General features: G+C 38.9%; 1 pseudogene; it reads left to right on the forward strand.

Annotated features, from left to right (window-relative positions):
- Positions 1–5,743: 5,743 nt before the first annotated feature.
- Positions 5,744–9,384, forward strand: part of LOC119412830 — a 12,259-nt pseudogene continuing 8,618 nt past the window's right edge.

The following is a 9,384-nucleotide window of genomic DNA, read 5'->3' on the forward strand; positions in this document are numbered from 1 at the left end:
TGAGAGAGTGAATGGTTGTTTGTCTCTATGTGGCCCTGTGATGGACTTGCGACCCATCCAGAGTGTACCCCGCCCCTCGCACAGTGATTGCTGGACATGGGCACCGGCGACCCCCGTGACCCAAAATGGAACAAGCGGTTAAAGAAAATGGATGGATGTTCTTCTTCTTTCGGCTTTTCCCTCTTCAGGGGTCACCACAGCGAGTCATCCTCCTCCACCTCACTCTGTCCTCTGCATCCTTTGTCCTCACTCCAACTACCTTCATGTCCTCTCTATCTGCATCCATATATCTCCTATTTGCCTTTTTCCTGGCAGCTGCATTTCTAACATCCTTCTACCAATATACCCACAGTCTCTCCTCTTGACATGTCCACACCATCTCAGTCTGGCCTCCCTAACTTTATCTCCCAGTTTATTGATTATTTGTTGATTGTATGAATATAACCCAGTTGGGTGTTTTAATTTTTATGAGTTATTACTGTTTAATGCTCAGACTTCTGCTTTCAATTTGACTTCAATAGTTTTTCTTAATGTTAAGGGTCCCTCCCTGTTCCACTGATGTCTTGTTAACTTTTATGATATATCCATTCTGTATGTATTACATTTGATCTCAGCAATTGACTAAAATATCTACCGGTACTTCTTCATTATTTTCTATCTATACATGAGCAGGAATCATAAAGAAAACACAAACTTTCCTTGTGCAGTAGGAAGAGTATCTGGAATATTTTCCATAGGATTTCTTGTCTGCAGGATTTTCTGTTTAATTTTTAATTTTTATTTTAAAAAAAGAAAAACTGTTAGGAGCTAATATTTCATTTATTTATGGGTGGCACAGTGGCTCAGTTGGCAGATCTGTTGCCTAACGAGAAGGTTGCCGGATCGAATGGGCCTTTCTGCAGAGTTTGCATGTTCTCTCTGTGCATGCGTGGGTTTTCTCCGGATACTCCGGTTTCCTCTTACAGACCAAAAACATGCATGTTAGGCTGATTGGTAACTCTAAATTGTCCCTAGGTGTGAGTGAGAGAGTGCATGGTTGTTTGTCTCGTTTGTCTCTGTCCCTGTGATGGACTTGCAACTTGTCCAGGGTGTCCCCTGGCACCTGCCTCTCACACAGTGACTGCTGGATATGGGCAGCAGCGACTACCGCAACACAAAAGAAGTGGGTAAAGATAAGGTAAAGATAATGAATGGCTTTATTTATTTCATTTATTTATTTTCAATTAATAGTGTCAATTTTGGTTTTGAAGTGCCTCTCCAAATGATCAGCAGCTCCCATCTGGTCACATTGTGGAAAACTTTGTAGAAGTGCTGCTGCAATAATCAATTGCAAATAACCTGAAAGATAAGATTTACATGTCACAATAAACAATAAGTTATAAGAAGGTCTTAAATAAATAAGGGTTAGAAACAATGACACTTTAGAGAAGTGGGAGGCACCATGTCTGGGATTTGCCCTGGGCCACAAAATATCTAAACCTGGCTCTGGTCTTCTTATAAACTTTATATAAACTCGTTTACAAGCTCATTATATTTCCAGATGGTTCACAAATTGTGAACCATCTGATTCATGTTCTTAAACAACTTAATCACGTGCAAACTTTTTAAGCACCCTCTTAATTTTTAATTTTGCTTAAAAGCAACCAGACATCTATTTATTATTTTTTTTTTTTTACAAATTGGCTGCTTTTCTTCTTAATTTATTTAAAATCCAGACATTTTCTGTGCAGTTCAGTCATGTTAAACTCATCTATTGTATACTTTATATAGCCCTATACTAAATGAGAAAAGCAAGGGTGAATAAATTCGAGGTTGTAAAAAAAAAAAAAAAAAGTCTGCATGTGCAACAAACTTCATGTTAATAACATTATACCGTGTAGGTAAAAACAACTACAAAAAAAAAAAAAAGAAGAAGAAAAATCGTTTTATTAATTCCAAAATGAAGAGTTTAGGGTTAACATCAGCAGACTTTTGACTAACCGGAAGTCGGCAGTAGTCATACTTTTAACCTCGAATTTTTGTTTTGATTTCATGACAGATCTTACTTCTTAGAAGTTACAAAGAAAACAACAATTAAATTAGCAATATGCCGTTTAATAATTCAACTACAGTTCTATCGCTCTTACGTGAAAAGAGCAGGAAACACCACAATGTACATTGTTTAATCTGCGTAAACTTTTATTCTGAAAGCGAGAAAACGGAAATAGATGTAAACCCATAAGAAATTCACAATTCTGTCCCTGTCTAAAATCAATAGGTGATTTGTTTTTAGTTTTTAGTTTTTTTTTCGCGGTGGGTTAGGAATTTGTGGGTTTTATAACGTGCCCACCGAAGGTAAGCGTGTCAAATGTTTAAAATGAAATATTTCCCACCAAGTGTCGTTGATACCACCTAACGGTAGCTTTAGGTTTTTTTTTTTTTTAACCTACTCGATATTAGCGGCGTCTATTGTCCTAACTCTGTGATGTTACAGGTTAGCTGTTGAGGAGCTAAAGGTTAGCTGTTTAGAGGTCTGTAGCTGTCCACGCTGAGTGACACTGCGTGGACAGCTGCTGCCTCTGTGCGTGTTAGCACACTGCTGATGAGGGGCTGCAGCTGCTACGTGACATTAGTGGGAGCTGTTGGTAACACAGACACCCCCTGACACCCCAGAAGCGCTCATATAAATGCCACGTCCACGTGACAGTTTGTCTCCAAAATGTAAAATACGGGAGATATTAGGGCTATAAGGTCACGTGAGGTGATGCATATTTGTGAGTGACATGCGTGGGAGTGCCTCTTCCTCTTGGCTCAGCTCCTTCACATAGGTGACATATTTATCACAGATGATCCTACACAGTCATGTTGATGTGAAACCGTGAGGTCACACAAATCACATCAATGGAAGTTCCTGTTCCTTAGAGTTCATCTGGTTTAAATTACATTTATATTAGTTTGAGCTGCTGCTGCCAGTATTTTTTTTTCATTTACCCTTTATTTATCCTGGTAGTCTCATTGATCCACGAGAACTCATTTTCAAGAGAGACCTGTTTAGGGAGCAGTGGGGGTTGAGTGCCTTGCTCAGGGGCCCAGAGTGGGGCAAATGAGGGTGGAGGCACGTGTGGGTGTTTCACCTTTTCCACCCACATTTTGATGTTGACGGTACTGGGAGGTGAACCTGCCACTTTCCGATCACAAGCCCATCTTCTAACCTCTGCGCCACCACTCCCCCGTATATAGTATAGTTATATAGTATAGTTCAGATTACTGATAAATGTGTCCATATTAGAGCCACTGCTGTTTATTGTGTGCATGAGTGTTTATGTTCCAGCTTTTGTCTCCATTACAACCAACCTTCACCGACCGTTAACAGCTTCAAACTCTAAACAGTGCACGTGTCTTAAGTTCTTCAACATCTTGTCCCAGTTAATCAGTTTGAATGTTCTCATTACAAAGTCATGAAGACCGGCCCCTCAAAATCATAAAGTAATAGCTCGTATTGAGAGTTCATGTGTGTTTGAATGAACAATTTGTAAGCAAAATTTACAATTAGATGCCATCTACCACCTTCATTTGTTTACCTGTGGAATGAGCCTAAGTGACTGAAAATGTATTAACCTTTATTTAACCGGGCAAATCCCACTGAGATCACAGAAATCTTTTGCAATGGAGGCCTGGACCTGAAGGCAGACTAACTACATGTTTTTGATCTGTGGGAGGAAACTGGAGTACCCGGAGAAAGCCCACGCATGCACAAGAAGAACATGCAAACTCCACACAGAAAGACCCCAGGTCCAACCGGGGATTGAACCCAGCACATTCTTGCTGTGAGGCAACAGTGTTAACCATTGATCCATCGTGCTGCCAATAAAATAGCATTAATGTTAAACTTGCCACCATATTTATTTAACTAAACCGACTAACATAGATCAAACATGGACTCTTCCAGGTGTCTTGGCTTATTGTGTTTTGTTTACATTGAATGCGGACCCACATTTCATTATTACATTAGATATATCTGAAAAGCTACTGAAATAAACTCTCAAACTGCAGCATATGTGATTCTTGACCTGCCATTGTGTTTCTGTTCCTCCTTCCCGTTCGTCTCGAACCCAGCCGGTCGAAGCAGATGGCCGCTTGTCCTGAGCCTGGTTCTGCTAAAGGTTTCTTCCTCATGAGGGAGATTTCCTTTCCACTGTTGCTTTTGTGCTTGCTCAAAATGAGAGTTCTGTGATGGAGTTGAATTCAAAGCGTCTGCTCCTCAGATTAATCGTGTTAAATTATTATTTTTATATACGAATGTTTCTGTTCAGTGCCCTGAGATGACTTCTGTTGTGACTTGGCGCTATATAAATAAACTGAATTGAAATTTAATTGAAACATATGATTTAATTCAGGAGAATCTTTTTTATGTTTGAATTCATTATTTGCAGTGAGCACCTTTTAAGTTGCTTTGTTGCAAAGCTTTCGTTTAATATTTTGCAAAAACAGAAAAAAAAATAGTTGTTTGCCTTATGTTTGGATCTTCAGACAAGACCTCGTTTAAAAAGAGAACTTTCACATTCTGCTGCAACATCTGCATTTAGACCCTTTAGGGTGGCACGGTGGCTCAGTTGGTAGAGCTGTTGCCTCTCAGCGAAAAGGTCGCTGGGTACTCCAGTTTCCTCCCACAGACCAAAAACATGCATGTTAGGCTGACTGGTAACTCTAAATTGTTCAGGTGTGAGTGAGTGAGAGGGTTGTTTGTCTCTGTGTGTCCCTGAGATGGACTGGAGACGTGTCCAGGGTGTCCCCCGCCTCTTGCACAGCGACTGATGGATATGGGCATTTGCTGTCACAGCCTTCAAACCACAAGATGATGCCTTCAGTATCATTTTATTCAATATAAAGCAGAATATGGATTAGTTAAGCTCACTTTTCATTTCATTTTTAATCACAGTCCTATTTCTAATTGTTAAGAATCATTTTGGTTGATTACTCATCTGGGCTGCTCTGCTTGAAGGCTTTTCATCGTTGTTGTCCTATAGTACATGTAGCTTGTTTTTGAGTCTTAACCAAGTCTTTTTGAGACATTTAGGTGATTGAGAAACATTTTTAAAAAGATTTAAAATTCTGTGCATTTATGAGTTAAATTGCTTCATGTTGCGACCACAAGGACAATAATCTCTGTAAGAACCGTTTGAAAGTTTCTCACTCATCGGCTTACGAATGATTTTTCAGACAAAAAAAAGAAAGTGTTTCCTTACTTGGAAGCGTTCATTTTCCTTCCTCCTTGTCCACTCATGTCATCTCACACAACCATTTTGATTCAAACAACTTAAAGTTTTATTTACACTAAAACATTTTCAAACATAAAGCCTTCTTTTTTTAAATTCTATTAAGACTCGTTGTAGGTAATTAATCATGTTAATGTTTTCCACACTGAGAATTTAATCTTCCCATTTGTTGAGTTTGAGAAGAAACCTCTTGGTCAAGCAAGACTGAAAAGTTTTCTAATCCAGCTGTTTGCATTTTTGATTCACGAGACAATGCTTGAACAGCCATAAAACCAGATCAGCATCCCACAGGACAGAGCATCACAGCTCTGCATGCCAACTAATATCCTGCCAAAGGTTTGAGTAAAGTCAAACCTTAATGCTTAATGATTGGACTTTTTTGTTCCTATTGCTTTCAAAACCTTCAGTTAGTTCCTCTCATCATTACATTAAATATGATGTCTCTATATTTGTTACTTGATTGGCGTTTGTCTTCTCAGGGTTTCATCATGGCCTTGAAAAGGAGACGGGCGACGTCCCCCTCTAGCAGTGTGAGTGGAGACGATAACCAGACTTCGTTAGTGTCTTTAATTTGGAGAAAGGGGAGAAGGACCTCAAAACATTCCAGCTGTGGATTCTGTAACTTTACAAATTTCAGTCACCGTGTCCCTTTTTGAATTCCTCTAGTGGATGAAGTGATTATTGTGAGGAGGTGTGCGTGAATATTTTTAAGTGTTCACACGTTGCTTTGCAGATCGCTGTATGTCATGAGCTCTACAACACAATCAGAGATTACAAGGACGACCAGGGCAGGATGTTGTGCGAGCTGTTCATCAGAGCCCCCAAACGAAGGTGAGCACACTGATAAGTGTGTGTGTGTGTGTTTACACCCAGCCGTTCTTTTAATGTCCATCAAATCAAACAACTAAACTCAGAAAATGTCTTGTTTTGTTACAGGAACCTACCAGACTATTACCATGTGGTCTCTCAGCCCATTGACATGATGAAGATCCAGCAGAAGTTAAAGATGGAGGAGTATGATGATGTTGAACAACTAACCAGTGACTTTCAGCTACTTTTCAACAATGCAAAAACATACTATAAGGTAGCACGACCTTCTAAACCTGAACAAAAGCAATAAAATATGCGTCGTCTTGTGAAATTAATTTGCATATACCATGCAGCCAGACAGCCCTGAATACAGGGCGGCCTGTAAGCTGTGGGATCTCTACCTGCGAACTAAGAACGAGTTCGTTCAACGAGGAGATTATGAAGACGATGATGAAGAAGGAGATGATGTAGAAGACAATCCTGGAAGATCCACTGAAGATGAGGTGATGTCAACAGATTTAATATTTTCACTGCATAATATCCATCTTTATGTGATATTATTCAAGTGATCTGTAAATACTTGAAATGATCACACTCAAACTGTTTTCTTTAAAATTAGTATAAAATGGTGCACCGTGCTCCATAAATCTACCAAAGCAATGATGGACAAATTAATACGTCCATCTGTAAGAGGCTCACCTGCAGTATGATGCTTAAAAAGCTCAAGATTTGCAGCTATATTGTAGCTAAAACTATATTACCCAATCTTTTGTATGTGTTTACTTGCTGGGGCAACCCCTGCAGAAGGGAACAACCAAAAGGAAAACAACCAGCTAATAAGTCAAATATACATTGTTAATTTTAAGAGATGTTAAATTTAAGAGATGTTATGTACCATAATATACTCTTTTCTCTAAATATTTTAACTGTGTCATGGAAAGTATTTAAACAGCTTCATATTTATTAATGTTTGTACATCATAGTTTAGTACTGGGCTAAAACCTATGCTCTGAGTCACCCATCATTTCTTTTTACTTTGCTTGCTAGGAGCCAGACTTTCTATCTTTAATGTGGTCTTTATCAGTATTTTTGCATTCTTTCTGAATGTATTTCAAAAGTTTTCTTTGGACTTCGGCTGCTTTTTCCCCCACTCCGGTACTTAACCTTTTTTATAGGAATAATTTTAAGTCTTTTGTTTATGACCTATGAATCATTCAAACATAAAAAGCTCTTAACCGTGAGAGATTTGATGAAGCAGATGATGAAAAAAAATTGCAGCTTGGCAAAAAAAAAAAGTTTTAATTGAATATTCAGACACTTTATCACAAAGACATGATTCATTCCTATTCATTTAGTCGAATCTATGAAAAACACCAAAGATAACACAGTGTGACACAGAAAATAATTTTTTAGCACCTGAAAGGGGATAACCAAGGAGCTATGAGTTAAAAGCGTGTCATGCAGTTTTTTCTTATACAGAAAAGGTAAGGATGATGCGTCTTGTGTCCTGTTTTAGGTCTTTGTTGCCTTTTTCCTGTTTCGGAAAGATGTCACTTTCAGATGATGTTTGTCTGTTTCAGATTGTTTTTTTTAGCTTTACACATTTTCTTTTGCCCTCCTCTTGTCTGCTTTGGTTATTTTTTTTTAAAATTGCATAATAATGCTGTTGAAACTGCTGAATACCGTCCACCAAAAACTAAATAAATTAAACAATAACCTTATGAAGGTCTTTCAGAAAACCTGAAGACCTGTCAACCACTTTAAAAGACCATAAGAACATCTGGCTGTTTGGAAGTGTAATAGAAAAACATCAGGATTGGAATAAGACTTTTGCACAGTGTTATATGGAGCTGTTGTAATTATATATGTTTTGTTTTTATACTGTGAACAATATGCAAATACAGCTGCCTCATAAATGTGACACCTTCATGTAATTCTGTCCAACTGTGATCATTATCAGAGTGTGTCTGCCTGTTTGAAAGAGGTCCTCGAGCAGCTTCTTGATGCTGTTGTGTCGTACACTGAGCCCAGTGGTCGGCTGGTCAGCGAGCTCTTCCAGAAGCTTCCCTCCAAAATGGTATGAGCACCCAAAGCTGAACTGAAAAAGTGAATTGAAATGATTTTGCTTTAATTTGATGTTTATTTTTTTAAATTAGCAATATCCAGATTATTATGCCATAATTAAGGAGCCTATAGATCTGAAAATCATCGCTCAGAAAATCCAGGTACTCTTTCAGTGTTTCAGTCACATCAGTGTCACAATCTGGTTTGTTTTGAATTCTGTTAATTCAAAATCCAACAAATCCAATTTATTGTAGTTGGGACACTACAGGAGCATCAGCTCCATAACTAAAGACATCGACTTGCTGGTGAAGAATGCCAAAACGTACAATGAACCTGGATCACAGGTTTTTAAGGTAAATCTGCAGTTGAGAACATGATACTTTGACCTGTTGTTGCTGCTGTTTAACTCGCTTTAATGTACTCTCGTGTTTCAGGATGCTAACACAATTAAAAAGATTTTTGCACAAAAGAAGTCTGAAATTGAACACGGAGAGCCTATCAAGTCCAGTATCCGCATCAGGTACTGAGGTATCAACACCGGGAGTCGTGTACTGTAGATGCAGCTCTGTTAACATCTGATCTACTTTTTCTGTGTCTGGTAGGAATAAAAGATTTGCCCAAGGAGACCGCCTCTCAGCTATCACCATGGCTCTTCAATATGAGAGCGATGAGGAGGGCATACTCTCTGGTACGTCTTTACCTTATGACCAGACATATACATTGTTACTGAACAGCCAGCTTCTAGTCATGTGTTTTTGTGACTGGATGTGTCATCATTGTCCTGTATTCTTCAGGGTCTGTCCACTACGATGAAGGAGAGTCCGAGGCAGAGAGTTTGACATCCAACATTGTCATGAGTAATCCCATTTTCCAGCTTTATGAGGCTGTGCGAGGGGCCAGGAACAGTCAGGGTCAGCTGATTTCAGAGCCTTTCCTGCAGCTGCCCTCCAGGAAAGATTACCCTGACTACTACCAACAGATCAGTCAGCCAACCTGCCTGCATCAGATCAAGTACGCCGACTAATACTGGTGTAAATGTTTCAAAATGCCTGACTACACGAGGCTTGCAGAAATGACTTCTCAGTGCTGAATCTTGTTTTGTTCATGCCTGATTGTGTTATAGTTTGAATCAAAAACAGAAGTGATGTTAAAACTTTCAATAAGAAGAAGGGATGCACGATATTATCGGTGTGGTATCGGTATCGGCCAATATTAGTGATAAAGTTAAATATCAGACATTCCATCAAAATAACTC

This window comes from Nematolebias whitei, chromosome 7 (genome assembly GCF_014905685.2).
Source record: "Nematolebias whitei isolate Nwh7 chromosome 7, NemWhi1, whole genome shotgun sequence".
Classification (NCBI taxonomy): domain Eukaryota; kingdom Metazoa; phylum Chordata; class Actinopteri; order Cyprinodontiformes; family Rivulidae; genus Nematolebias; species Nematolebias whitei.